The following is a 26,447-nucleotide window of genomic DNA, read 5'->3' on the forward strand; positions in this document are numbered from 1 at the left end:
AAGTTTGGGACGCCTCTGTTTACAAGAACCTCGTTTACAGTACAAGTTCAACATCGCAGAAAGTGAAAAATGGATAAAGAAGTTGTGGTATTTACTTACAAAGCAATATCACTCAGCAATGAAATCTATGTCATCAGGCCCTTAACATCACAATGAGTGGATTCAGGTATGATGATTCTAACTGAAATAAGTCACACAGAAAAAGAAACATCATAAGATATCAGTAATACACGGAATGTAAACTTGGCTACACAGGAACTGAATTACAGAACAGAACAGGGTCTCAAATTTAGAAAACCAACTTATGCTTGCTTAAGGGTAAAGGTGAGTTGGGGTGCTGCATAAAACCAGAGATTGAAATGAGCACAGATAAAGTTCCTTAAGTCAAATATGGAATAGACAAGAGCTACTCCTTGCTCAACGAAATGGACTCAACACCGCATATTAAACGCCTAAGAATGTACCTGACTAGTAAGTATCGTAAAACCTATGGATTGCTATGTCTCCAAAAGAGAATCAAGCATGTGTACAGGGGCATAAACGCAGCAGTGATAGGATTGGAGAGGTTCGGTGAGCAAATGAAGACCCTTTGAAGTCATATTGCATGGTACCCATTACACGGGTCTCAACTCTCCAGGTTTAAGGTATTCTTCCTTCAGCTAAAACATGCATGTGGAACCCAAGTATGATCAACCATGTGAACGGGAGACGTGTTCAAATATGTCTCAGTTTTCCTCCCCTGGTACTCGGGTGCAACATTCCAGACGCTTTACTAACACTCTCCCGACTTGGAGAGTCAGTCCCTTTAACCTCCTGTTTGGCCCAGTTTGCAATTTCTGCGGAAGATGAACAGGAATAGCGAGAACCAATGAGAGGCTAGCTGGAGGTGTCTGGACGGGCAAATTTAACTCTCATTTCCCACCAGGAAGAGGAATTAACTAAAGGCTCAGCGTGCCGTGCCGGAACCAGATTAGGGCCTGAAGCCATCCTGCGGTGTTGCGGCCAGGTCACAAGAAAGCGAGTTGAAGAAAGGAGCTCAGGGGCACTGTAATTCACAAACCTGCAGAGTTATAAATGACAGCTATCGTCCAAAAATAGACTGAAGTAAGGCTGCCAAGAGGACTTGAAAGCGGGGCAGAATTGCAGGAAACCGATTTCAGGAGGTAGACTGGAATTGCATTGAAAGCATAGGAAAGAGGCAGAACGTCCACAATGATGCACTTGGCCAAAAAGGGCGTAGGCGTTTTTTCCTGAATATATTCAGGAAAAAACGCCTACGCCCTTTTTGGCCAACCAAGCAAGCTTGCAAAGGAAATCTGCACTACAATGAAGTCTCACTTCCCCCCGGTCAAAAGGGCCATCTGAAAAAAGTGTAAAATCCAGAAAGGCAGGACAGGCCATGGAGAACTGGGAGCCTTGTTATGCTGATGGGCGGGATGTAAATTGCCAACAGACACTCGGGAGAAGTGTATGGTGTTTCCTGAAACATCTAAAAAACAAAGCAACAGAGCCTAGGGCACTGCCACTTATGGTCCTATAGCTTAGGGAAATTAAAATCAAAAAGACACAGCCACCCCAAAGTTTGGGACGCCTCTGTTTACAAGAACCTCGTTTACAGTACAAGTTCAACATCGCAGAAAGTGAAAAATGGATAAAGAACTTGTGGTACTTACGTACAATGCAGTATCACTCAGCAATGAAATCTATGTCATCAGGCCCGTAGCAGCATAATGAGTGGATTCAGGTACGATGATTCTAACTGAAATAAGTCACACAGAAAAAGAAACATCATAAGATATCACTAATACACGGAATGTAAACTTGGCTACACAGGAACTGCATTCCAAAACAGAACAGGGTCTCAAATTTAGAAAACCAACTTATTCTTGCTTAAGGGTAAAGGTGAGTTGGGGTGCTGCATAAAACCAGAAATTGAAATGAGCACAGATAAAGTTCCTTAAGCCAAATATGGAATAGACAAGAGCTACTCCTTGCTCAACGAAATGGACTCAACACCCCATATTAAACGCCTAAGAATGTACCTGACTAGTAAGTATCTTAAAACCTATGGATTGCTATGTCTCCAAAAGAGAATCAAGCATGTGTACAGGGGCATAAACGCAGCAGTGATAGGATTGAAGAGGTTCGGTGAGCAAATGAAGACCCTTTGAAGTCATATTGCATGGTACCCATTCCACGGGTTTCAACTACCCAGGTTTAAGGTATTCTTCCTTCAGCTAAAACATGCATGTGGAACCTAGAGTATGATCAACCATGTGATCGGGAGACGTGTTCAAATATGTCTCAGTTTTCCTCCCCTGGTACTCGGGTGCAACATTCCAGACGCTTTACTAACACTCTCCCCACTTGGAGAGTCAGTCCCTTTAACCTGCTGTTTGGCCCAGTTTGCAATTTCTGCGGAAGATGAACAGGAATAGCGAGAACCAATGAGAGGCTAGCTGGAGGTGTCTGGACGGGCAAATTGAACTCTCATTTCCCACCAGGAAGAGGAATTAACCAAAGGCTCAGCATGCCGGGCCAGAACCAGATTAGGGCCTGAAGCCATCCTGCGGTGTTGCGGCCAGGTCACAAGAAAGCGAGTTGAAGAAAGGAGCTCAGGGGCACTGTAATTCACAAACCTGCAGAGTTATAAATGACAGCTATCGTCCAAAAATAGACTGAAGTAAGGCTGCCAAGAGGACTTGAAAGCGGGGCAGAATTGCAGGAAACCGATTTCAGGAGGTAGACTGGAATTGCATTGAAAGCATAGGAAAAGAGGCAGAACGTCCACAATGATGCACTTGGCCAAAAAGGGCGTATGCGTTTTTTCCTGAATATATTCAGGAAAAAACGCATACGCCCTTTTTGGCCAACCAAGCAAGCTTGCAAAGGAAATCTGCACTACAATGAAGTCTCACTTCCCCCCGGTCAAAAGGGCCATCTGAAAAAAGTGTAAAATCCAGAAAGGCAGGACAGGCCATGGAGAACTGGGAGCCTTGTTATGCTGATGGGCGGGATGTAAATTGCCAACAACCACTCGGGAGAAGTGTATGGTGTTTCCTGAAACATCTAAAAAACAAAGCAACAGAGCCTAGGGCACTTCCAGTTATGGTCCTATAGCTTAGGGAAATTAAAATCAAAAAGACACAGCCACCCCAAAGTTTGGGACGCCTCTGTTTACAAGAACCTCGTTTACAGTACAAGTTCAACATCGCAGAAAGTGAAAAATGCATAAAGAAGTTGTGGTATTTACTTACAAAGCAATATCACTCAGCAATGAAATCTGTGTCATCAGGCCCTTAGCAGCACAATGAGTGGATTCAGGTATGATGATTCTAACTGAAATAAGTCACACAGAAAAAGAAACATCATAAGAGATCAGTAATACACGGAATGTAAACTTGGCTACACAGGAACTGAATTACAGAACAGAACAGGGTCTCAAATTTAGAAAACCAACTTATGCTTGCTTAAGGGTAAAGGTGAGTTGGGGTGCTGCATAAAACCAGAGATTGAAATGAGCACAGATAAAGTTCCTTAAGTCAAATATGGAATAGACAAGAGCTACTCCTTGCTCAACGAAATGGACTCAACACCCCATATTAAACGCCTAAGAATGTACCTGACTAGTAAGTATCTTAAAACCTATGGATTGCTATGTCTCCGAAAGAGAATCAAGCATGTGTACAGGGGCATAAACGCAGCAGTGATAGGATTGGAGAGGTTCGGTGAGCAAATGAAGACCCTTTCAATTCATATTGCATGGTACCCATTCCACGGGTTTCAACTACCCAGGTTTAAGGTATTCTTCCTTCAGCTAAAACATGCATGTGGAACCTAGAGTATGATCAACCATGTGATCGGGAGACGTGTTCAAATATGTCTCAGATTTCGTACACTGGTACTCGGGTGCAACATTCCAGACGCTTTACTAACACTCTCCCGACTTGGAGAGTCAGTCCCTTTAACCTCCTGTTTGGCCCAGTTTGCAATTTCTGCGGAAGATGAACAGGAATAGCGAGAACCAATGAGAGGCTAGCTGGAGGTGTCTGGACGGGCAAATTTAACTCTCATTTCCCACCAGGAAGAGGAATTAACCAAAGGCTCAGCGTGCCGTGCCGGAACCAGATTAGGGCCTGAAGCCATCCTGCGGTGTTGCGGCCAGGTCACAAGAAAGCAAGTTGAAGAAAGGAGCTCAGGGGCACTGTAATTCACAAACCTGCAGAGTTATAAATGACAGCTATCGTCCAAAAATAGACTGAAGTAAGGCTGCCAAGAGGACTTGAAATCGGGGCAGAATTGCAGGAAACCGATTTCAGGAGGTAGACTGGAATTGCATTGAAAGCATAGGAAAAGAGGCAGAACGTCCACAATGATGCACTTGGCCAAAAAGGGCGTATGCGTTTTTTCCTGAATATATTCAGGAAAAAACGCATACGCCCTTTTTGGCCAACCAAGCAAGCTTGCAAAGGAAATCTGCACTACAATGAAGTCTCACTTCCCCCCGGTCAAAAGGGCCATCTGAAAAAAGTGTAAAATCCAGAAAGGCAGGACAGGCCATGGAGAACTGGGAGCCTTGTTATGCTGATGGGCGGGATGTAAATTGCCAACGACCACTCGGGAGAAGTGTATGGTGTTTCCTGAAACATCTAAAAAACAAAGCAACAGAACCTAGTGCACTTCCACTTATGGTCCTATAGCTTAGGGAAATTAAAATCAAAAAGACACAGCCACCCCAAAGTTTGGAACGGCTCTGTTTACAAGAACCTCGTTTACAGTACAAGTTCAACATCGCAGAAAGTGAAAAATGGATAAAGAAGTTGTGGTATTTACTTACAAAGCAATATCACTCAGCAATGAAATCTGTGTCATCAGGCCCTTAGCAGCACAATGAGTGGATTCAGGTATGATGATTCTAACTGAAATAAGTCACACAGAAAAAGAAACATCATAAGATATCAGTAATACACGGAATGTAAACTTGGCTACACAGGAACTGAATTACAGAACAGAACAGGGTCTCAAATTTAGAAAACCAACTTATTCTTGCTTAAGGGTAAAGGTGAGTTGGGGTGCTGCATAAAACCAGAGATTGAAATGAGCACAGATAAAGTTCCTTAAGCCAAATATGGAATAGACAAGAGCTACTCCTTGCTCAACGAAATGGACTCAACACCCCATATTAAACGCCTAAGGATGTACCTGACTAGTAAGTATCGTAAAACCTATGGATTGCTATGTCTCCGAAAGAGAATCAAGCATGTGTACAGGGGCATAAACGCAGCAGTGATAGGATTGAAGAGGTTCGGTGAGCAAATGAAGACCCTTTGAAGTCATATTGCATGGTACCCATTCCACGGGTTTCAACTACCCAGGTTTAAGGTATTCTTCCTTCAGCTAAAACATGCATGTGGAACCTAGAGTATGATCAACCATGTGATCGGGAGACGTGTTCAAATATGTCTCAGTTTTCCTCCCCTGGTACTCGGGTGCAACATTCCAGACGCTTTACTAACACTCTCCCCACTTGGAGAGTCAGTCCCTTTAACCTCCTGTTTGGCCCAGTTTGCAATTTCTGCGGAAGATGAACAGGAATAGCGAGAACCAATGAGAGGCTAGCTGGAGGTGTCTGGACGGGCAAATTTAACTCTCATTTCCCACCAGGAAGAGGAATTAACCAAAGGCTCAGCATGCCGGGCCGGAACCAGATTAGGGCCTGAAGCCATCCTGCGGTGTTGCGGCCAGTTCACAAGAAAGCGAGTTGAAGAAAGGAGCTCAGGGGCACTGTAATTCACAAACCTGCAGAGTTATAAATGACAGCTATCGTCCAAAAATAGACTGAAGTAAGGCTGCCAAGAGGACTTGAAAGCGGGGCAGAATTGCAGGAAACCGATTTCAGGAGGTAGACTGGAATTGCATTGAAAGCATAGGAAAAGAGGCAGAACGTCCACAATGATGCACTTGGCCAAAAAGGGCGTATGCGTTTTTTCCTGAATATATTCAGGAAAAAACGCATACGCCCTTTTTGGCCAACCAAGCAAGCTTGCAAAGGAAATCTGCACTACAATGAAGTCTCACTTCCCCCCGGTCAAAAGGGCCATCTGAAAAAAGTGTAAAATCCAGAAAGGCAGGACAGGCCATGGAGAACTGGGAGCCATGTTATGCTGATGGGCGGGATGTAAATTGCCAACAACCACTCGGGAGAAGTGTATGGTGTTTCCTGAAACATCTAAAAAACAAAGCAACAGAACCTAGGGCACTTCCACTTATGGTCCTATAGCTTAGGGAAATTAAAATCAAAAAGACACAGCCACCCCAAAGTTTGGAACGGCTCTGTTTACAAGAACCTCGTTTACAGTACAAGTTCAACATCGCAGAAAGTGAAAAATGGATAAAGAAGTTGTGGTATTTACTTACAAAGCAATATCACTCAGCAATGAAATCTGTGTCATCAGGCCCTTAGCAGCACAATGAGTGGATTCAGGTATGATGATTCTAACTGAAATAAGTCACACAGAAAAAGAAACATCATAAGATATCAGTAATACACGGAATGTAAACTTGGCTACACAGGAACTGAATTACAGAACAGAACAGGGTCTCAAATTTAGAAAACCAACTTATTCTTGCTTAAGGGTAAAGGTGAGTTGGGGTGCTGCATAAAACCAGAGATTGAAATGAGCACAGATAAAGTTCCTTAAGCCAAATATGGAATAGACAAGAGCTACTCCTTGCTCAACGAAATGGACTCAACACCCCATATTAAACGCCTAAGAATGTACCTGACTAGTAAGTATCGTAAAACCTATGGATTGCTATGTCTCCGAAAGAGAATCAAGCATGTGTACAGGGGCATAAACGCAGCAGTGATAGGATTGAAGAGGTTCGGTGAGCAAATGAAGACCCTTTGAAGTCATATTGCATGGTACCCATTCCACGGGTTTCAACTACCCAGGTTTAAGGTATTCTTCCTTCAGCTAAAACATGCATGTGGAACCTAGAGTATGATCAACCATGTGATCGGGAGACGTGTTCAAATATGTCTCAGTTTTCCTCCCCTGGTACTCGGGTGCAACATTCCAGACGCTTTACTAACACTCTCCCCACTTGGAGAGTCAGTCCCTTTAACCTCCTGTTTGGCCCAGTTTGCAATTTCTACGGAAGATGAACAGGAATAGCGAGAACCAATGAGAGGCTAGCTGGAGGTGTCTGGACGGGCAAATTTAACTCTCATTTCCCACCAGGAAGAGGAATTAACCAAAGGCTCAGCATGCCGGGCCGGAACCAGATTAGGGCCTGAAGCCATCCTGCGGTGTTGCGGCCAGGTCACAAGAAAGCGAGTTGAAGAAAGGAGCTCAGGGGCACTGTAATTCACAAACCTGCAGAGTTATAAATGACAGCTATCGTCCAAAAATAGACTGAAGTAAGGCTGCCAAGAGGACTTGAAAGCGGGGCAGAATTGCAGGAAACCGATTTCAGGAGGTAGACTGGAATTGCATTGAAAGCATAGGAAAAGAGGCAGAACGTCCACAATGATGCACTTGGCCAAAAAGGGCGTATGCGTTTTTTCCTGAATATATTCAGGAAAAAACGCATACGCCCTTTTTGGCCAACCAAGCAAGCTTGCAAAGGAAATCTGCACTACAATGAAGTCTCACTTCCCCCCGGTCAAAAGGGCCATCTGAAAAAAGTGTAAAATCCAGAAAGGCAGGACAGGCCATGGAGAACTGGGAGCCTTGTTATGCTGATGGGCGGGATGTAAATTGCCAACAACCACTCGGGAGAAGTGTATGGTGTTTTCTGAAACATCTAAAAAACAAAGCAACAGAGCCTAGGGCACTTCCACTTATGGTCCTATAGCTTAGGGAAATTAAAATCAAAAAGACACAGCCACCCCAAAGTTTGGGACGCCTCCGTTTACAAGAACCTCGTTTACCGTACAAGTTCAATATCACAGAAAGTGAAAAATGGATAAAGAACTTCTGGTACTTACGTACAATGCAGTGTCACTCAGCAATGAAATCTATGTCATCAGGCCCGTAGCAGCATAATGAGTGGATTCAGGTACGATGATTCTAACTGAAATAAGTCACACAGAAAAAGAAACATCATAAGATATCACTAATACATGGAATGTAAACTTGGCTACACAGGAACTGCATTCCAAAACAGAACAGGGTCTCAAATTTAGAAAACCAACTTATGCCTGCTTAAGGGGAAAGGTGAGTTGGGTTGCTGCATAAAACCAGAGATTGAAATGAGCACAGATAAAGTTCCTTAAGCCAAATATGGAATAGACAAGAGCTACTCCTTGCTCAACGAAATGGACTCAACACCGCATATTAAACGCCTAAGAATGTACATGACTAGTAAGTATCTTAAAACCTACGGATTGCTATGTCTCCAAAAGAGAATCAAGCATGTGTACAGGGGCATAAACGCAGCAGTGATAGGATTGGAGAGGTTCGGTGAGCAAATGAAGACCCTTTGAAGTCATATTGCATGGTACCCATTCCACGGGTTTCAACTACCCAGGTTTTAGGTATTCTTCCTTCAGCTAAAACATGCATGTGGAACCCAGAGTATGATCAACCATGTGATTGGGAGACGTGTTCAAATATGTCTCAGTTTTCCTCCCCTGGTACTCGGGTGCAACATTCCAGACGCTTTACTAACACTCTCCCCTCTTGGAGAGTCAGCGCCTTTAACCTCCTGTTTGGCACAGTTTGCAATTTCTGCGGAAGATGAACAGGAATAGCGAGAACCAATGAGAGGCTAGCTGGAGGTGTCTGGACGGGCAAATTTAACTCTCATTTCCCACCAGGAAGAGGAAATAACCAAAGGCTCAGCGTGCCGTACCGGAACCAGATTAGGGCCTGAAGCCATCCTGCGGTGTTGCGGCCAGCTCAAAAGAAAGCGAGTTGAAGAAAGGAGCTCAGGGGCACTGTAATTCACAAACCTGCAGAGTTATAAATGACAGCTATCGTCCAAAAATAGACTGAAGTAAGGCTGCCAGGAGGACTTGAAAGCGGGGCAGAATTGCAGGAAACCGATTTCAGGAGGTAGACTGGAATTGCATTGAAAGCATAGGAAAAGAGGCAGAACGTCCACAATGATGCACTTGGCCAAAAAGGGCGTATGCGTTTTTTCCTGAATATATTCAGGAAAAAACGCATACGCCCTTTTTGGCCAACCAAGCAAGCTTGCAAAGGAAATCTGCACTACAATGAAGTCTCACTTCCCCCCGGTCAAAAGGGCCATCTGAAAAAAGTGTAAAATCCAGAAAGGCAGGACAGGCCATGGAGAACTGGGAGCCTTGTTATGCTGATGGGCGGGATATAAATTGCCAACAGACACTCGGGAGAAGTGTATGGTGTCTCCTGAAACATCTAAAAAACAAAGCAACAGAGCCTAGGGCACTGCCACTTATGGTCCTATAGCTTAGGGAAATTAAAATCAAAAAGACACAGCCACCCCAAAGTTTGGGACGCCTCTGTTTACAAGAACCTCGTTTACAGTACAAGTTCAACATCGCAGAAAGTGAAAAATGGATAAAGAACTTGTGGTACTTACGTACAATGCAGTGTCACTCAGCAATGAAATCTATGTCATCAGGCCCGTAGCAGCATAATGAGTGGATTCAGGTACGATGATTCTAACTGAAATAAGTCACACAGAAAAAGAAACATCATAAGATATCACTAATACACGGAATGTAAACTTGGCTACACAGGAACTGCATTCCAAAACAGAACAGGGTCTCAAATTTAGAAAACCAACTTATGCCTGCTTAAGGGGAAAGGTGAGTTGGGTTGCTGCATAAAACCAGAGATTGAAATGAGCACAGATAAAGTTCCTTAAGCCAAATATGGAATAGACAAGAGCTACTCCTTGCTCAACGAAATGGACTCAACACCGCATATTAAACGCCTAAGAATGTACATGACTAGTAAGTATCTTAAAACCTATGGATTGCTATGTCTCCAAAAGAGAATCAAGCATGTGTACAGGGGCATAAACGCAGCAGTGATAGGATTGGAGAGGTTCGGTGAGCAAATGAAGACCCTTTGAAGTCATATTGCATGGTACCCATTCCACGGGTTTCAACTACCCAGGTTTTAGGTATTCTTCCTTCAGCTAAAACATGCATGTGGAACCCAGAGTATGATCAACCATGTGATTGGGAGACGTGTTCAAATATGTCTCAGTTTTCCTCCCCTGGTACTCGGGTGCAACATTCCAGACGCTTTACTAACACTCTCCCCTCTTGGAGAGTCAGCGCCTTTAACCTCCTGTTTGGCACAGTTTGCAATTTCTGCGGAAGATGAACAGGAATAGCGAGAACCAATGAGAGGCTAGCTGGAGGTGTCTGGACGGGCAAATTTAACTCTCATTTCCCACCAGGAAGAGGAAATAACCAAAGGCTCAGCGTGCCGTACCGGAACCAGATTAGGGCCTGAAGCCATCCTGCGGTGTTGCGGCCAGCTCAAAAGAAAGCGAGTTGAAGAAAGGAGCTCAGGGGCACTGTAATTCACAAACCTGCAGAGTTATAAATGACAGCTATCGTCCAAAAATAGACTGAAGTAAGGCTGCCAGGAGGACTTGAAAGCGGGGCAGAATTGCAGGAAACCGATTTCAGGAGGTAGACTGGAATTGCATTGAAAGCATAGGAAAAGAGGCAGAACGTCCACAATGATGCACTTGGCCAAAAAGGGCGTATGCGTTTTTTCCTGAATATATTCAGGAAAAAACGCATACGCCCTTTTTGGCCAACCAAGCAAGTTGCAAAGGAAATCTGCACTACAATGAAGTCTCACTTCCCCCCGGTCAAAAGGGCCATCTGAAAAAAGTGTAAAATCCAGAAAGGCAGGACAGGCCATGGAGAACTGGGAGCCTTGTTATGCTGATGGGCGGGATGTAAATTGCCAACAACCACTCGGGAGAAGTGTATGGTGTTTCCTGAAACATCTAAAAAACAAACCAACAGAACCTAGGGCACTTCCACTTATGGTCCTATAGCTTAGGGAAATTAAAATCAAAAAGACACAGCCACCCCAAAGTTTCGAAAGGCTCCGTTTACAAGAACCTCGTTTACAGTACAAGTTCAACATCGCAGAAAGTGAAAAATGGATAAAGAAGTTGTGGTATTCACTTACAAAGCAATATCACTCAGCAATGAAATCTATGTCATCAGGCCCTTAGCAGCACAATGAGTGGATTCAGGTATGATGATTCTAACTGAAATAAGTCACACAGAAAAAGAAACATCATAAGATATCAGTAATACACGGAATGTAAACTTGGCTACACAGGAACTGAATTACAGAACAGAACAGGGTCTCAAATTTAGAAAACCAACTTATGCTTGCTTAAGGGTAAAGGTGAGTTGGGGTGCTGCATAAAACCAGAGATTGAAATGAGCACAGATAAAGTTCCTTAAGCCAAATATGGAATAGACAAGAGCTACTCCTTGCTCAACGAAATGGACTCAACACCGCATATTAAGCGCCTAAGAATGTACCTGACTAGTAAGTATCTTAAAACCTATGGATTGCTATGTCTCCGAAAGAGAATCAAGCATGTGTACAGGGGCATGAACGCAGCAGTGATAGGATTGGAGAGGTTCGGTGAGCAAATGAAGACCCTTTGAAGTCATATTGCATGGTACCCATTACACGGGTCTTAACTCTCCAGGTTTAAGGTATTCTTCCTTCAGCTAAAACATGCATGTGGAACCCAAGTATGATCAACCATGTGATCGGGAGACGTGTTCAAATATGTCTCAGTTTTCCTCCCCTGGTACTCGGGTGCAACATTCCAGACGCTTTACTAACACTCTCCCCACTTGGAGAGTCAGCACCTTTAACCTCCTGTTTGGCCCAGTTCGCAATTTCTGCGGAAGATGAACAGGAATATCGAGAACCAATGAGAGGCTAGCTGGAGGTGTCTGGACGGGCAAATTTAACTCTCATTTCCCACCAGGAGGTGGAAATAACCAAAGGCTCAGCGTGCCGTGCCGGAACCACATTAGGGCCTGAAGCCATCCTGCGGTGTTGCGGCCAGCTCAAAAGAAAGCGAGTTGAAGAAAGGAGCTCAGGGGCACTGTAATTCACAAACCTGCAGAGTTATAAATGACAGCTATCGTCCAAAAATAGACTGAAGTAAGGCTGCCAAGAGGACTTGAAAGCGGGGCAGAATTGCAGGAAACCGATTTCAGGAGGTAGACTGGAATTGCATTGAAAGCATAGGAAAAGAGGCAGAACGTCCACAATGATGCACTTGGCCAAAAAGGGCGTATGCGTTTTTTCCTGAATATATTCAGGAAAAAACGCATACGCCCTTTTTGGCCAACCAAGCAAGCTTGCAAAGGAAATCTGCACTACAATGAAGTCTCACTTCCCCCCGGTCAAAAGGGCCATCTGAAAAAAGTGTAAAATCCAGAAAGGCAGGACAGGCCATGGAGAACTGGGAGCCTTGTTATGCTGATGGGCGGGATGTAAATTGCCAACAGACACTCGGGAGAAGTGTATGGTGTCTCCTGAAACATCTAAAAAACAAAGCAACAGAGCCTAGGGCACTGCCACTTATGGTCCTATAGCTTAGGGAAATTAAAATCAAAAAGACACAGCCACCCCAAAGTTTGGGACGCCTCTGTTTACAAGAACCTCGTTTACAGTACAAGTTCAACATCGCAGAAAGTGAAAAATGGATAAAGAACTTGTGGTACTTACGTACAATGCAGTATCACTCAGCAATGAAATCTATGTCATCAGGCCCGTAGCAGCATAATGAGTGGATTCAGGTACGATGATTCTAACTGAAATAAGTCACACAGAAAAAGAAACATCATAAGATATCACTAATACACGGAATGTAAACTTGGCTACACAGGAACTGCATTCCAAAACAGAACAGGGTCTCAAATTTAGAAAACCAACTTATGCTTGCTTAAGGGGAAAGGTGAGTTGGGGTGCTGCATAAAACCAGAGATTGAAATGAGCACAGATAAAGTTCCTTAAGCCAAATATGGAATAGATAAGTGCTACTCCTTGCTCAACGAAATGGACTCAACACCGCATATTAAGCGCCTAAGAATGTACCTGACTAGTAAGTATCTTAAAACCTATGGATTGCTATGTCTCCGAAAGAGAATCAATCATGTGTACAGGGGAATAAACGCAGCAGTGATAGGATTGGAGAGGTTCGGTGAGCAAATGAAGACCCTTTGAAGTCATATTGCATGGTACCCATTCCACGGGTTTCAACTACCCAGGTTTAAGGTATTCTTCCTTCAGCTAAAACATGCATGTGGAACCTAGAGTATGATCAACCATGTGATCGGGAGACGTGTTCAAATATGTCTCAGTTTTCGTACCCTGGTACTCGGGTGCAACATTCCAGACGCTTTACTAACACTCTCCCGACTTGGAGAGTCAGTCCCTTTAACCTCCTGTTTGGCCCCGTTTGCAATTTCTGCGGAAGATGAAGAGGAATAGCGAGAACCAATGAGAGGCTAGCTGGAGGTGTCTGGACGGGCAAATTTAACTCTCATTTCCCACCAGGAAGAGGAAATAACCAAAGGCTCAGCGTGCCGTACCGGAACCAGATTAGGGCCTGAAGCCATCCTGCGGTGTTGCGGCCAGCTCAAAAGAAAGCGAGTTGAAGAAAGGAGCTCAGGGGCACTGTAATTCACAAACCTGCAGAGTTATAAATGACAGCTATCGTCCAAAAATAGACTGAAGTAAGGCTGCCAATAGGACTTGAAAGCGGGGCAGAATTGCAGGAAACCGATTTCAGGAGGTAGACTGGAATTGCATTGAAAGCATAGGAAAAGAGGCAGAACGTCCACAATGATGCACTTGGCCAAAAAGGGCGTATGCGTTTTTTCCTGAATATATTCAGGAAAAAACGCATACGCCCTTTTTGGCCAACCAAGCAAGCTTGCAAAGGAAATCTGCACTACAATGAAGTCTCACTTCCCCCCGGTCAAAAGGGCCATCTGAAAAAAGTGTAAAATCCAGAAAGGCAGGACAGGCCATGGAGAAATGGGAGCCTTGTTATGCTGATGGGCGTGATGTAAATTGCCAACAGACACTCGGGAGAAGTGTATGGTGTCTCCTGAAACATCTAAAAAACAAAGCAACAGAGCCTAGGGCACTGCCACTTATGGTCCTATAGCTTAGGGAAATTAAAATCAAAAAGACACAGCCACCCCAAAGTTTGGGACACCTCTGTTTACAAGAACCTCGTTTACAGTACAAGTTCAACATCGCAGAAAGTGAAAAATGGATAAAGAACTTGTGGTACTTACGTACAATGCAGTATCACTCAGCAATGAAATCTATGTCATCAGGCCCGTAGCAGCATAATGAGTGGATTCAGGTACGATGATTCTAACTGAAATAAGTCACACAGAAAAAGAAACATCATAAGATATCACTAATACACGGAATGTAAACTTGGCTACACAGGAACTGCATTCCAAAACAGAACAGGGTCTCAAATTTAGAAAACCAACTTATGCTTGCTTAAGGGGAAAGGTGAGTTGGGGTGCTGCATAAAACCAGAGATTGAAATGAGCACAGATAAAGTTCCTTAAGCCAAATATGGAATAGACAAGAGCTACTCCTTGCTCAACGAAATGGACTCAAAACCCCATATTAAACGCCTAAGAATGTACCTGACTAGTAAGTATCTTAAAACCTATGGATTGCTATGTCTCCGAAAGAGAATCAAGCATGTGTACAGGGGCATAAACGCAGCAGTGATAGGATTGGAGAGGTTCGGTGAGCAAATGAAGACCCTTTGAAGTCATATTGCATGGTACCCATTCCACGGGTTTCAACTACCCAGGTTTTAGGTATTCTTCCTTCAGCTAAAACATGCATGTGGAACCTAGAGTATGATCAACCATGTGATCGGGAGACGTGTTCAAATATGTCTCAGTTTTCCTCCCCTGGTACTCGGGTGCAACATTCCAGACGCTTTACTAACACTCTCCCCACTTGGAGAGTCAGTCCCTTTAACCTCCTGTTTGGCCCAGTTTGCAATTTCTGCGGAAGATGAACAGGAATAGCGAGAACCAATGAGAGGCTAGCTGGAGGTGTCTGGACGGGCAAATTTAACTCTCATTTCCCACCAGGAAGAGGAATTAACCAAAGGCTCAGCATGCCGGGCCGGAACCAGATTAGGGCCTGAAGCCATCCTGCGGTGTTGCGGCCAGGTCACAAGAAAGCGAGTTGAAGAAAGGAGCTCAGGGGCACTGTAATTCACAAACCTGCAGAGTTATAAATGACAGCTATCGTCCAAAAATAGACTGAAGTAAGGCTGCCAAGAGGACTTGAAAGCGGGGCAGAATTGCAGGAAACCGATTTCAGGAGGTAGACTGGAATTGCATTGAAAGCATAGGAAAAGAGGCAGAACGTCCACAATGATGCACTTGGCCAAAAAGGGCGTATGCGTTTTTTCCTGAATATATTCAGGAAAAAACGCATACGCCCTTTTTGGCCAACCAAGCAGGCTTGCAAAGGAAATCTGCACTACAATGAAGTCTCACTTCCCCCCAGTCAAAAGGGCCATCTGAAAAAAGTGTAAAATCCAGAAAGGCAGGACAGGCCATGGAGAACTGGGAGCCTTGTTATGCTGATGGGCGGGATGTAAATTGCCAACAACCACTCGGGAGAAGTGTATGGTGTTTCCTGAAACATCTAAAAAACAAAGCAACAGAGCCTAGGGCACTTCCACTTATGGTCCTATAGCTTAGGGAAATTAAAATCAAAAAGACACAGCCACCCCAAAGTTTGGGACGCCTCCGTTTACAAGAACCTCGTTTACCGTACAAGTTCAATATCACAGAAAGTGAAAAATGGATAAAGAACTTGTGGTACTTACGTACAATGCAGTGTCACTCAGCAATGAAATCTATGTCATCAGGCCCGGAGCAGCATAATGAGTGGATTCAGGTACGATGATTCTAACTGAAATAAGTCACACTGAAAAAGAAACATCATAAGATATCACTAATACACGGAATGTAAACTTGGCTACACAGGAACTGCATTCCAAAACAGAACAGGGTCTCAAATTTAGAAAACCAACTTATGCCTGCTTAAGGGGAAAGGTGAGTTGGGTTGCTGCATAAAACCAGAGATTGAAATGAGCACAGATAAAGTTCCTTAAGCCAAATATGGAATAGACAAGAGCTACTCCTTGCTCAACGAAATGGACTCAACACCGCATATTAAACGCCTAAGAATGTACCTGACTAGTAAGTATCGTAAAACCTATGGATTGCTATGTCTCCAAAAGAGAATCAAGCATGTGTACAGGGGCATAAACGCAGCAGTGATAGGATTGGAGAGGTTCGGTGAGCAAATGAAGACCCTTTGAAGTCATATTGCATGGTACCCATTACACGGGTTTCAACTACCCAGGTTTTAGGTATTCTTCCTTCAGCTAAAACATGCATGTGGAACCCAGAGTATGATCAACCATGTGATTGGGAGACGTGTTCAAATATGTCTCAGTTTTCCTCCCCTGGTACTCGGGTGCAACATTCCAGACGCTTTACTAACACTCTCCCCTCTTGGAGAGTCAACGCCTTTAACCTCCTGTTTGGCACAGTTTGCAATTTCTGCGGAAGATGAACAGGAATAGCGAGAACCAATGAGAGGCTAGCTGGAGGTGTCTGGACGGGCAAATTTAACTCTCATTTCCCACCAGGAAGAGGAAATAACCAAAGGCTCAGCGTGCCGTACCGGAACCAGATTAGGGCCTGAAGCCATCCTGCGGTGTTGCGGCCAGCTCAAAAGAAAGCGAGTTGAAGAAAGGAGCTCAGGGGCACTGTAATTCACAAACCTGCAGAGTTATAAATGACAGCTATCGTCCAAAAATAGACTGAAGTAAGGTTGCCAAGAGGACTTGAAAGCGGGGCAGAATTGCAGGAAACCGATTTCAGGAGGTAGACTGGAATTGCATTGAAAGCATAGGAAAAGAGGCAGAACGTCCACAATGATGCACTTGGCCAAAAAGGGCGTATGCGTTTTTTCCTGAATATATTCAGGAAAAAACGCATACGCCCTTTTTGGCCAACCAAGCAAGCTTGCAAAGGAAATCTGCACTACAATGAAGTCTCACTTCCCCCCGGTCAAAAGGGCCATCTGAAAAAAGTGTAAAATCCACAAAGGCAGGACAGGCCATGGATAACTGGGAGCCTTGTTATGCTGATGGGCGGGATGTAAATTGCCAACAGACACTCGGGAGAAGTGTATGGTGTCTCCTGAAACATCTAAAAAACAAAGCAACAGAGCCTAGGGCACTGCCACTTATGGTCCTATAGCTTAGGGAAATTAAAATCAAAAAGACACAGCCACCCCAAAGTTTGGGACGCCTCTGTTTACAAGAACCTCGTTTACAGTACAAGTTCAACATCGCAGAAAGTGAAAAATGGATAAAGAACTTGTGGTACTTACGTACAATGCAGTATCACTCAGCAATGAAATCTATGTCATCAGGCCCGTAGCAGCATAATGAGTGGATTCAGGTACGATGATTCTAACTGAAATAAGTCACACAGAAAAAGAAACATCATAAGATATCACTAATACACGGAATGTAAACTTGGCTACACAGGAACTGCATTCCAAAACAGAACAGGGTCTCAAATTTAGAAAACCAACTTATGCTTGCTTAAGGGGAAAGGTGAGTTGGGGTGCTGCATAAAACCAGAGATTGAAATGAGCACAGATAAAGTTCCTTAAGCCAAATATGGAATAGACAAGAGCTACTCCTTGCTCAACGAAATGGACTCAAAACCCCATATTAAACGCCTAAGAATGTACCTGACTAGTAAGTATCTTAAAACCTATGGATTGCTATGTCTCCGAAAGAGAATCAAGCATGTGTACAGGGGCATAAACGCAGCAGTGATAGGATTGGAGAGGTTCGGTGAGCAAATGAAGACCCTTTGAAGTCATATTGCATGGTACCCATTCCACGGGTTTCAACTACCCAGGTTTTAGGTATTCTTCCTTCAGCTAAAACATGCATGTGGAACCCAGAGTATGATCAACCATGTGATCGGGAGACGTGTTCAAATATGTCTCAGTTTTCCTCCCCTGGTACTCGGGTGCAACATTCCAGACGCTTTACTAACACTCTCCCCACTTGGAGAGTCAGCACCTTTAACCTCCTGTTTGGCCCAGTTTGCAATTTCTGCGGAAGATGAACAGGAATAGCGAGAACCAATGAGAGGCTAGCTGGAGGTGTCTGGACGGGCAAATTTAACTCTCATTTCCCACCAGGAGGTGGAAATAACCAAAGGCTCAGCGTGCCGTGCCGGAACCACATTAGGGCCTGAAGCCATCCTGCGGTGTTGCGGCCAGGTCACAAGAAAGCGAGTTGAAGAAAGGAGCTCAGGGGCACTGTAATTCACAAACCTGCAGAGTTATAAATGACAGCTATCGTCCAAAAATAGACTGAAGTAAGGCTGCCAAGAGGACTTGAAAGCGGGGCAGAATTGCAGGAAACCGATTTCAGGAGGTAGACTGGAATTGCATTGAAAGCATAGGAAAAGAGGCAGAACGTCCACAATGATGCACTTGGCCAAAAAGGGCGTATGCGTTTTTTCCTGAATATATTCAGGAAAAAACGCATACGCCCTTTTTGGCCAACCAAGCAAGCTTGCAAAGGAAATCTGCACTACAATGAAGTCTCACTTCCCCCCGGTCAAAAGGGCCATCTGAAAAAAGTGTAAAATCCAGAAAGGCAGGACAGGCCATGGAGAACTGGGAGCCTTGTTATGCTGATGGGCGGGATGTAAATTGCCGACAACCACTCGGGAGAAGTGTATGGTGTTTCCTGAAACAACTAAAAAACAAAGCAACAGAGCCTAGGGCACTGCCACTTATGGTCCTATAGCTTAGGGAAATTAAAATCAAAAAGACACAGCCACCCCAAAGTTTGGGACGCCTCTGTTTACAAGAACCTCGTTTACAGTACAAGTTCAACATCGCAGAAAGTGAAAAATGGATAAAGAAGTTGTGGTATTTACTTACAAAGCAATATCACTCAGCAATGAAATCTGTGTCATCAGGCCCTTAGCAGCACAATGAGTGGATTCAGGTATGATGATTCTAACTGAAATAAGTCACACAGAAAAAGAAACATCATAAGATATCAGTAATACACGGAATGTAAACTTGGCTACACAGGAACTGAATTACAGAACAGAACAGGGTCTCAAATTTAGAAAACCAACGTATTCTTTCTTAAGGGTAAAGGTGAGTTGGGGTGCTGCATAAAACCAGAGATTGAAATGAGCACAGATAAAGTTCCTTAAGCCAAATATGGAATAGACAAGAGCTACTCCTTGCTCAACGAAATGGACTCAACACCGCATATTAAACGCCTAACAATGTACATGACTAGTAAGTATCTTAAAACCTATGGATTGCTATGTCTCCGAAAGAGAATCAAGCATGTGTACAGGGGCATAAACGCAGCAGTGATAGGATTGGAGAGGTTCGGTGAGCAAATGAAGACCCTTTGAAGTCATATTGCATGGTACCCATTCCACGGGTTTCAACTACCCAGGTTTTAGATATTCTTCCTTCAGCTAAAACATGCATGTGGAACCCAGAGTATGATCAACCATGTGATCGGGAGACGTGTTCAAATATGTCTCAGTTTTCCTCCCCTGGTACTCGGGTGCAACATTCCAGACGCTTTACTAACACTCTCCCCTCTTGGAGAGTCAGCGCCTTTAACCTCCTGTTTGGCACAGTTTGCAATTTCTGCGGAAGATGAACAGGAATAGCGAGAACCAATGAGAGGCTAGCTGGAGGTGTCTGGACGGGCAAATTTAACTCTCATTTCCCAACAGGAAGAGGAAATAACCAAAGGCTTAGCGTGCCGTGCCGGAACCAGATTAGGGCCTGAAGCCATCCTGCGGTGTTGCGGCCAGCTCAAAAGAAAGCGAGTTGAAGAAAGGAGCTCAGGGGCACTGTAATTCACAAACCTGCAGAGTTATAAATGACAGCTATCGTCCAAAAATAGACTGAAGTAAGGCTGCCAAGAGGACTTGAAAGCGGGGCAGAATTGCAGGAAACCGATTTCAGGAGGTAGACTGGAATTGCATTGAAAGCATAGGAAAAGAGGCAGAACGTCCACAATGATGCACTTGGCCAAAAAGGGCGTATGCGTTTTTTCCTGAATATATTCAGGAAAAAACGCATACGCCCTTTTTGGCCAACCAAGCAAGCTTGCAAAGGAAATCTGCACTACAATGAAGTCTCACTTCCCCCCGGTCAAAAGGGCCATCTGAAAAAAGTGTAAAATCCAGAAAGGCAGGACAGGCCATGGAGAACTGGGAGCCTTGTTATGCTGATGGGCGGGATGTAAATTGCCAACAGACACTCGGGAGAAGTGTATGGTGTCTCCTGAAACATCTAAAAAACAAAGCAACAGAGCCTAGGGCACTGCCACTTATGGTCCTATAGTTTAGGGAAATTAAAATCAAAAAGACACAGCCACCCCAAAGTTTGGGACGCCTCTGTTTACAAGAACCTCGTTTACAGTACAAGTTCAACATCGCAGAAAGTGAAAAATGGATAAAGAACTTGTGGTACTTATGTACAATGCAGTATCACTCAGCAATGAAATCTATGTCATCAGGCCCGTAGCAGCATAATGAGTGGATTCAGGTACGATGATTCTAACTGAAATAAGTCACACAGAAAAAGAAACATCATAAGATATCAGTAATACACGGAATGTAAACTTGGCTACACAGGAACTGAATTACAGAACAGAACAGGGTCTCAAATTTAGAAAACCAACTTATTCTTGCTTAAGGGTAAAGGTGAGTTGGGGTGCTGCATAAAACCAGAGATTGAAATGAGCACAGATAAAGTTCCTTAAGCCAAATATGGAATAGACAAGAGCTACTCCTTGCTCAACGAAATGGACTCAACACCGCATATTAAGCGCCTAAGAATGTACCTGACTAGTAAGTATCTTAAAACCTATGGATTGCTATGTCTCCGAAAGAGAATCAAGCATGTGTACAGGGGCATGAACGCAGCAGTGATAGGATTGGAGAGGTTCGGTGAGCAAATGAAGACCCTTTGAAGACATATTGCATGGTACCCATTACACGGGTCTTAACTCTCCAGGTTTAAGGTATTCTTCCTTCAGCTAAAACATGCATGTGGAACCCAGAGTATGATCAACCATGTGATCGGGAGACGTGTTCAAATATGTCTCAGTTTTCCTCCCCTGGTACTCGGGTGCAACATTCCAGACGCTTTACTAACACTCTCCCCTCTTGGAGAGTCAGCGCCTTTAACCTCCTGTTTGGCCCAGTTTGCAATTTCTGCGGAAGATGAACAGGAATAGCGAGAACCAATGAGAGGCTAGCTGGAGGTGTCTGGACGGGCAAATTTAACTCTCATTTCCCAACAGGAAGAGGAAATAACCAAAGGCTTAGCGTGCCGTGCCGGAACCAGATTAGGGCCTGAAGCCATCCTGCGGTGTTGCGGCCAGCTCAAAAGAAAGCGAGTTGAAGAAAGGAGCTCAGGGGCACTGTAATTCACAAACCTGCAGAGTTATAAATGACAGCTATCGTCCAAAAATAGACTGAAGTAAGGCTGCCAAGAGGACTTGAAAGCGGGGCAGAATTGCAGGAAACCGATTTCAGGAGGTAGACTGGAATTGCATTGAAAGCATAGGAAAAGAGGCAGAACGTCCACAATGATGCACTTGGCCAAAAAGGGCGTATGCGTTTTTTCCTGAATATATTCAGGAAAAAACGCATACGCCCTTTTTGGCCAACCAAGCAAGCTTGCAAAGGAAATCTGCACTACAATGAAGTCTCACTTCCCCCCGGTCAAAAGGGCCATCTGAAAAAAGTGTAAAATCCAGAAAGGCAGGACAGGCCATGGAGAACTGGGAGCCTTGTTATGCTGATGGGCGGGATGTAAATTGCCAACAGACACTCGGGAGAAGTGTATGGTGTCTCCTGAAACATCTAAAAAACAAAGCAACAGAGCCTAGGGCACTGCCACTTATGGTCCTATAGTTTAGGGAAATTAAAATCAAAAAGACACAGCCACCCCAAAGTTTGGGACGCCTCTGTTTACAAGAACCTCGTTTACAGTACAAGTTCAACATCGCAGAAAGTGAAAAATGGATAAAGAACTTGTGGTACTTATGTACAATGCAGTATCACTCAGCAATGAAATCTATGTCATCAGGCCCGTAGCAGCATAATGAGTGGATTCAGGTACGATGATTCTAACTGAAATAAGTCACACAGAAAAAGAAACATCATAAGATATCAGTAATACACGGAATGTAAACTTGGCTACACAGGAACTGAATTACAGAACAGAACAGGATCTCAAATTTAGAAAACCAACTTATTCTTGCTTAAGGGTAAAGGTGAGTTGGGGTGCTGCATAAAACCAGAGATTGAAATGAGCACAGATAAAGTTCCTTAAGCCAAATATGGAATAGACAAGAGCTACTCCTTGCTCAACGAAATGGACTCAACACCGCATATTAAGCGCCTAAGAATGTACCTGACTAGTAAGTATCTTAAAACCTATGGATTGCTATGTCTCCGAAAGAGAATCAAGCATGTGTACAGGGGCATGAACGCAGCAGTGATAGGATTGGAGAGGTTCGGTGAGCAAATGAAGACCCTTTGAAGTCATATTGCATGGTACCCATTACACGGGTCTCAACTCTCCAGGTTTAAGGTATTCTTCCTTCAGCTAAAACATGCATGTGGAACCCAAGTATGATCAACCATGTGAACGGGAGACGTGTTCAAATATGTCTCAGTTTTCCTTCCCTGGTACTCGGGTGCAACATTCCAGACGCTTTACTAACACTCTCCCCACTTGGAGAGTCAGCACCTTTAACCTCCTGTTTGGCCCAGTTTGCAATTTCTGCGGAAGATGAACAGGAATAGCGAGAACCAATGAGAGGCTAGCTGGAGGTGTCTGGACGGGCAAATTTAACTCTCATTTCCCACCAGGAGGCGGAAATAACCAAAGGCTCAGCGTGCCGTGCCGGAACCACATTAGGGCCTGAAGCCATCCTGCGGTGTTGCGGCCAGGTCACAAGAAAGCGAGTTGAAGAAAGGAGCTCAGGGACACTGTAATTCACAAACCTGCAGAGTTATAAATGACAGCTATCGTCCAAAAATAGACTGAAGTAAGGCTGCCAAGAGGACTTGAAAGCGGGGCAGAATTGCAGGAAACCGATTTCAGGAGGTAGACTGGAATTGCATTGAAAGCATAGGAAAAGAGGCAGAACGTCCACAATGATGCACTTGGCCAAAAAGGGCGTATGCGTTTTTTCCTGAATATATTCAGGAAAAAACGCATACGCCCTTTTTGGCCAACCAAGCAAGCTTGCAAAGGAAATCTGCACTACAATGAAGTCTCACTTCCCCCCGGTCAAAAGGGACATCTGAAAAAAGTGTAAAATCCAGAAAGGCAGGACAGGCCATGGAGAACTGGGAGCCTTGTTATGCTGATGGGCGGGATGTAAATTGCCAACAACCACTCGGGAGAAGTGTATGGTGTTTCCTGAAACAACTAAAAAACAAAGCAACAGAGCCTAGGGCACTGCCACTTATGGTCCTATAGCTTAGGGAAATTAAAATCAAAAAGACACAGCCACCCCAAAGTTTGGAACGCCTCTGTTTACAAGAACCTCGTTTACAGTACAAGTTCAATATCGCAGAAAGTGAAAAATGGATAAAGAACTTGTGGTACTTACGTACAATGCAGTATCACTCAGCAATGAAATCTATGTCATCAGGCCCTTAGCAGCATAATGAGTGGATTCAGGTACGATGATTCTAACTGAAATAAGTTACACAGAAAAAGAAACATCATAAGATATCACTAATACACGGAATGTAAACTTGGCTAATCAGGAACTGCATTCCAAAACACAACAGGTTCTCAAATTTAGAAAACCAACTTATGCTTGCTTAAGGGGAAAGGTGAGTTGGGGTGCTGCCTAAAACCAGAGATTGAAATGAGCACAGATAAAGTTCCTTAAGCCAAATATGGAATAGACAAGAGCTACTCCTTGCTCAACGAAATGGACTCAACACCCCATATTAAACGCCTAAGAATGTACCTGACTAGTAAGTATCTTAAAACCTATGGATTGCTATGTCTCCGAAAGAGAATCAAGCATGTGTACAGGGGCATAAACGCAGCAGTGATAGGATTGGAGAGGTTCGGTGAGCAAATGAAGACCCTTTGAAGTCATATTGCATGGTACCCATTCCACGGGTTTCAACTACCCAGGTTTTAGGTATTCTTCCTTCAGCTAAAACATGCATGTGGAACCCAGAGTATGATCAACCATGTGATCGGGAGACGTGTTCAAATATGTCTGTGTTTTCGTACCCTGGTACTCGGGTGCAACATTCCAGACGCTTTACTAACACTCTCCCCACTTGGAGAGTCAGCGCCTTTAACCTCCTGTTTGGCCCAGTTTGCAATTTCTGCGGAAGATGAACAGGAATAGCGAGAACCAATGAGAGGCTAGCTGGAGGTGTCTGGACGGGCAAATTTAACTCTCATTTCCCACCAGGAAGAGGAAATAACCAAAGGCTCAGCGTGCCGTGCCGGAACCAGATTAGGGCCTGAAGCCATCCTGCGGTGTTGCGGCCAGGTCACAAGAAAGCGAGTTGAAGAAAGGAGCTCAGGGGCACTGTAATTCACAAACCTGCAGAGTTATAAATGACAGCTATCGTCCAAAAATAGACTGAAGTAAGGCTGCCAAGAGGACTTGAAAGCGGGGCAGAATTGCAGGAAACCGATTTCAGGAGGTAGACTGGAATTGCATTGAAAGCATAGGAAAAGAGGCAGAACGTCCACAATGATGCACTTGGCCAAAAAGGGCGTATGCGTTTTTTCCTGAATATATTCAGGAAAAAACGCATACGCCCTTTTTGGCCAACCAAGCAAGCTTGCAAAGGAAATCTGCACTACAATGAAGTCTCAATTCCCCCCGGTCAAAAGGGCCATCTGAAAAAAGTGTAAAATCCAGAAAGGCAGGACAGGCCATGGAGAACTGGGAGCCTTGTTATGCTGATGGGCGGGATGTAAATTGCCAACAACCACTCGGGAGAAGTGTATGGTGTTTCCTGAAACATCTAAAAAACAAAGCAACAGAACCTAGGGCACTTCCACTTATGGTCCTATAGCTTAGGGAAATTAAAATCAAAAAGACACAGCCACCCCAAAGTTTGGAACGGCTCTGTTTACAAGAACCTCGTTTACAGTACAAGTTCAACATCGCAGAAAGTGAAAAATGGATAAAGAACTTGTGGTACTTACGTACAATGCAGTATCACTCAGCAATGAAATCTATGTCATCAGGCCCGTAGCAGCATAATGATTGGATTCAGGTACGATGATTCTAACTGAAATAAATCACACAGAAAAAGAAACATCATAAGATATCACTAATACACGGAATGTAAACTTGGCTACACAGGAACTGAATTACAGAACAGAACAGGGTCTCAAATTTAGAAAACCAACTTATGCTTGCTTAAGGGTAAAGGTGAGTTGGGGTGCTGCATAAAACCAGAGATTGAAATGAGCACAGATAAAGTTCCTTAAGCCAAATATGGAATAGACAAGAGCTACTCCTTGCTCAACGAAATGGACTCAACACCGCATATTAAGCGCCTAAGAATGTACCTGACTAGTAAGTATCTTAAAACCTATGGATTGCTATGTCTCCGAAAGAGAATCAAGCATGTGTACAGGGGCATAAACACATCAGTGATAGGATTGGAGAGGTTCGGTGAGCAAATGAAGACCCTTTGAAGTCATATTGCATGGTACCCATTACACGGGTCTTAACTCTCCAGGTTTAAGGTATTCTTCCTTCAGCTAAAACATGCATGTGGAACCCAAGTATGATCAACCATGTGAACGGGAGACGTGTTCAAATATGTCTCAGTTTTCCTCCCGTGGTACTCGGGTGCCACATTCCAGACGCTTTACTAACACTCTCCCGACTTGGAGAGTCAGTCCCTTTAACCTCCTGTTTGGCCCAGTTTGCAATTTCTGCGGAAGATGAACAGGAATAGCGAGAACCAATGAGAGTCTAGCTGGAGGTGTCTGGACGGGCAAATTTATCTCTCATTTCCCACCAGGAAGAGGAATTAACCAAAGGCTCAGCATGCCGGGCCGGAACCAGATTAGGGCCTGAAGCCATCCTGCGGTGTTGCGGCCAGGTCACAAGAAAGCGAGTTGAAGAAAGGAGCTCAGGGGCTCTGTAATTCACAAACCTGCAGAGTTATAAATGACAGCTATCGTCCAAAAATAGACTGAAGTAAGGCTGCCAAGAGGACTTGAAAGCGGGGCAGAATTGCAGGAAACCGATTTCAGGAGGTAGACTGG

General features: G+C 44.2%; 1 long non-coding RNA gene across 7 annotated transcripts in view; it reads right to left on the reverse strand.

Annotated features, from left to right (window-relative positions):
• The window catches only part of LOC307185418, a 1,072,281-nt gene that overhangs the window by 623,969 nt on the left and 421,865 nt on the right, over positions 1-26,447 (reverse strand). The window contains exon 1 of one of the 7 annotated variants that reach the window (XR_013828051.1): positions 7,994-8,037. The exons of the other annotated variants lie outside the window; for them this stretch is intronic. This is a non-coding gene — a long non-coding RNA (uncharacterized lncRNA). Of the gene's footprint in view, positions 1-7,993; positions 8,038-26,447 lie in introns of those variants that run through there. 7 annotated transcript variants of the gene reach the window in all.

This window comes from Stenella coeruleoalba, assembly GCF_951394435.1.
Source record: "Stenella coeruleoalba genome assembly, chromosome: 4".
NCBI classification, from domain to species: domain Eukaryota; kingdom Metazoa; phylum Chordata; class Mammalia; order Artiodactyla; family Delphinidae; genus Stenella; species Stenella coeruleoalba.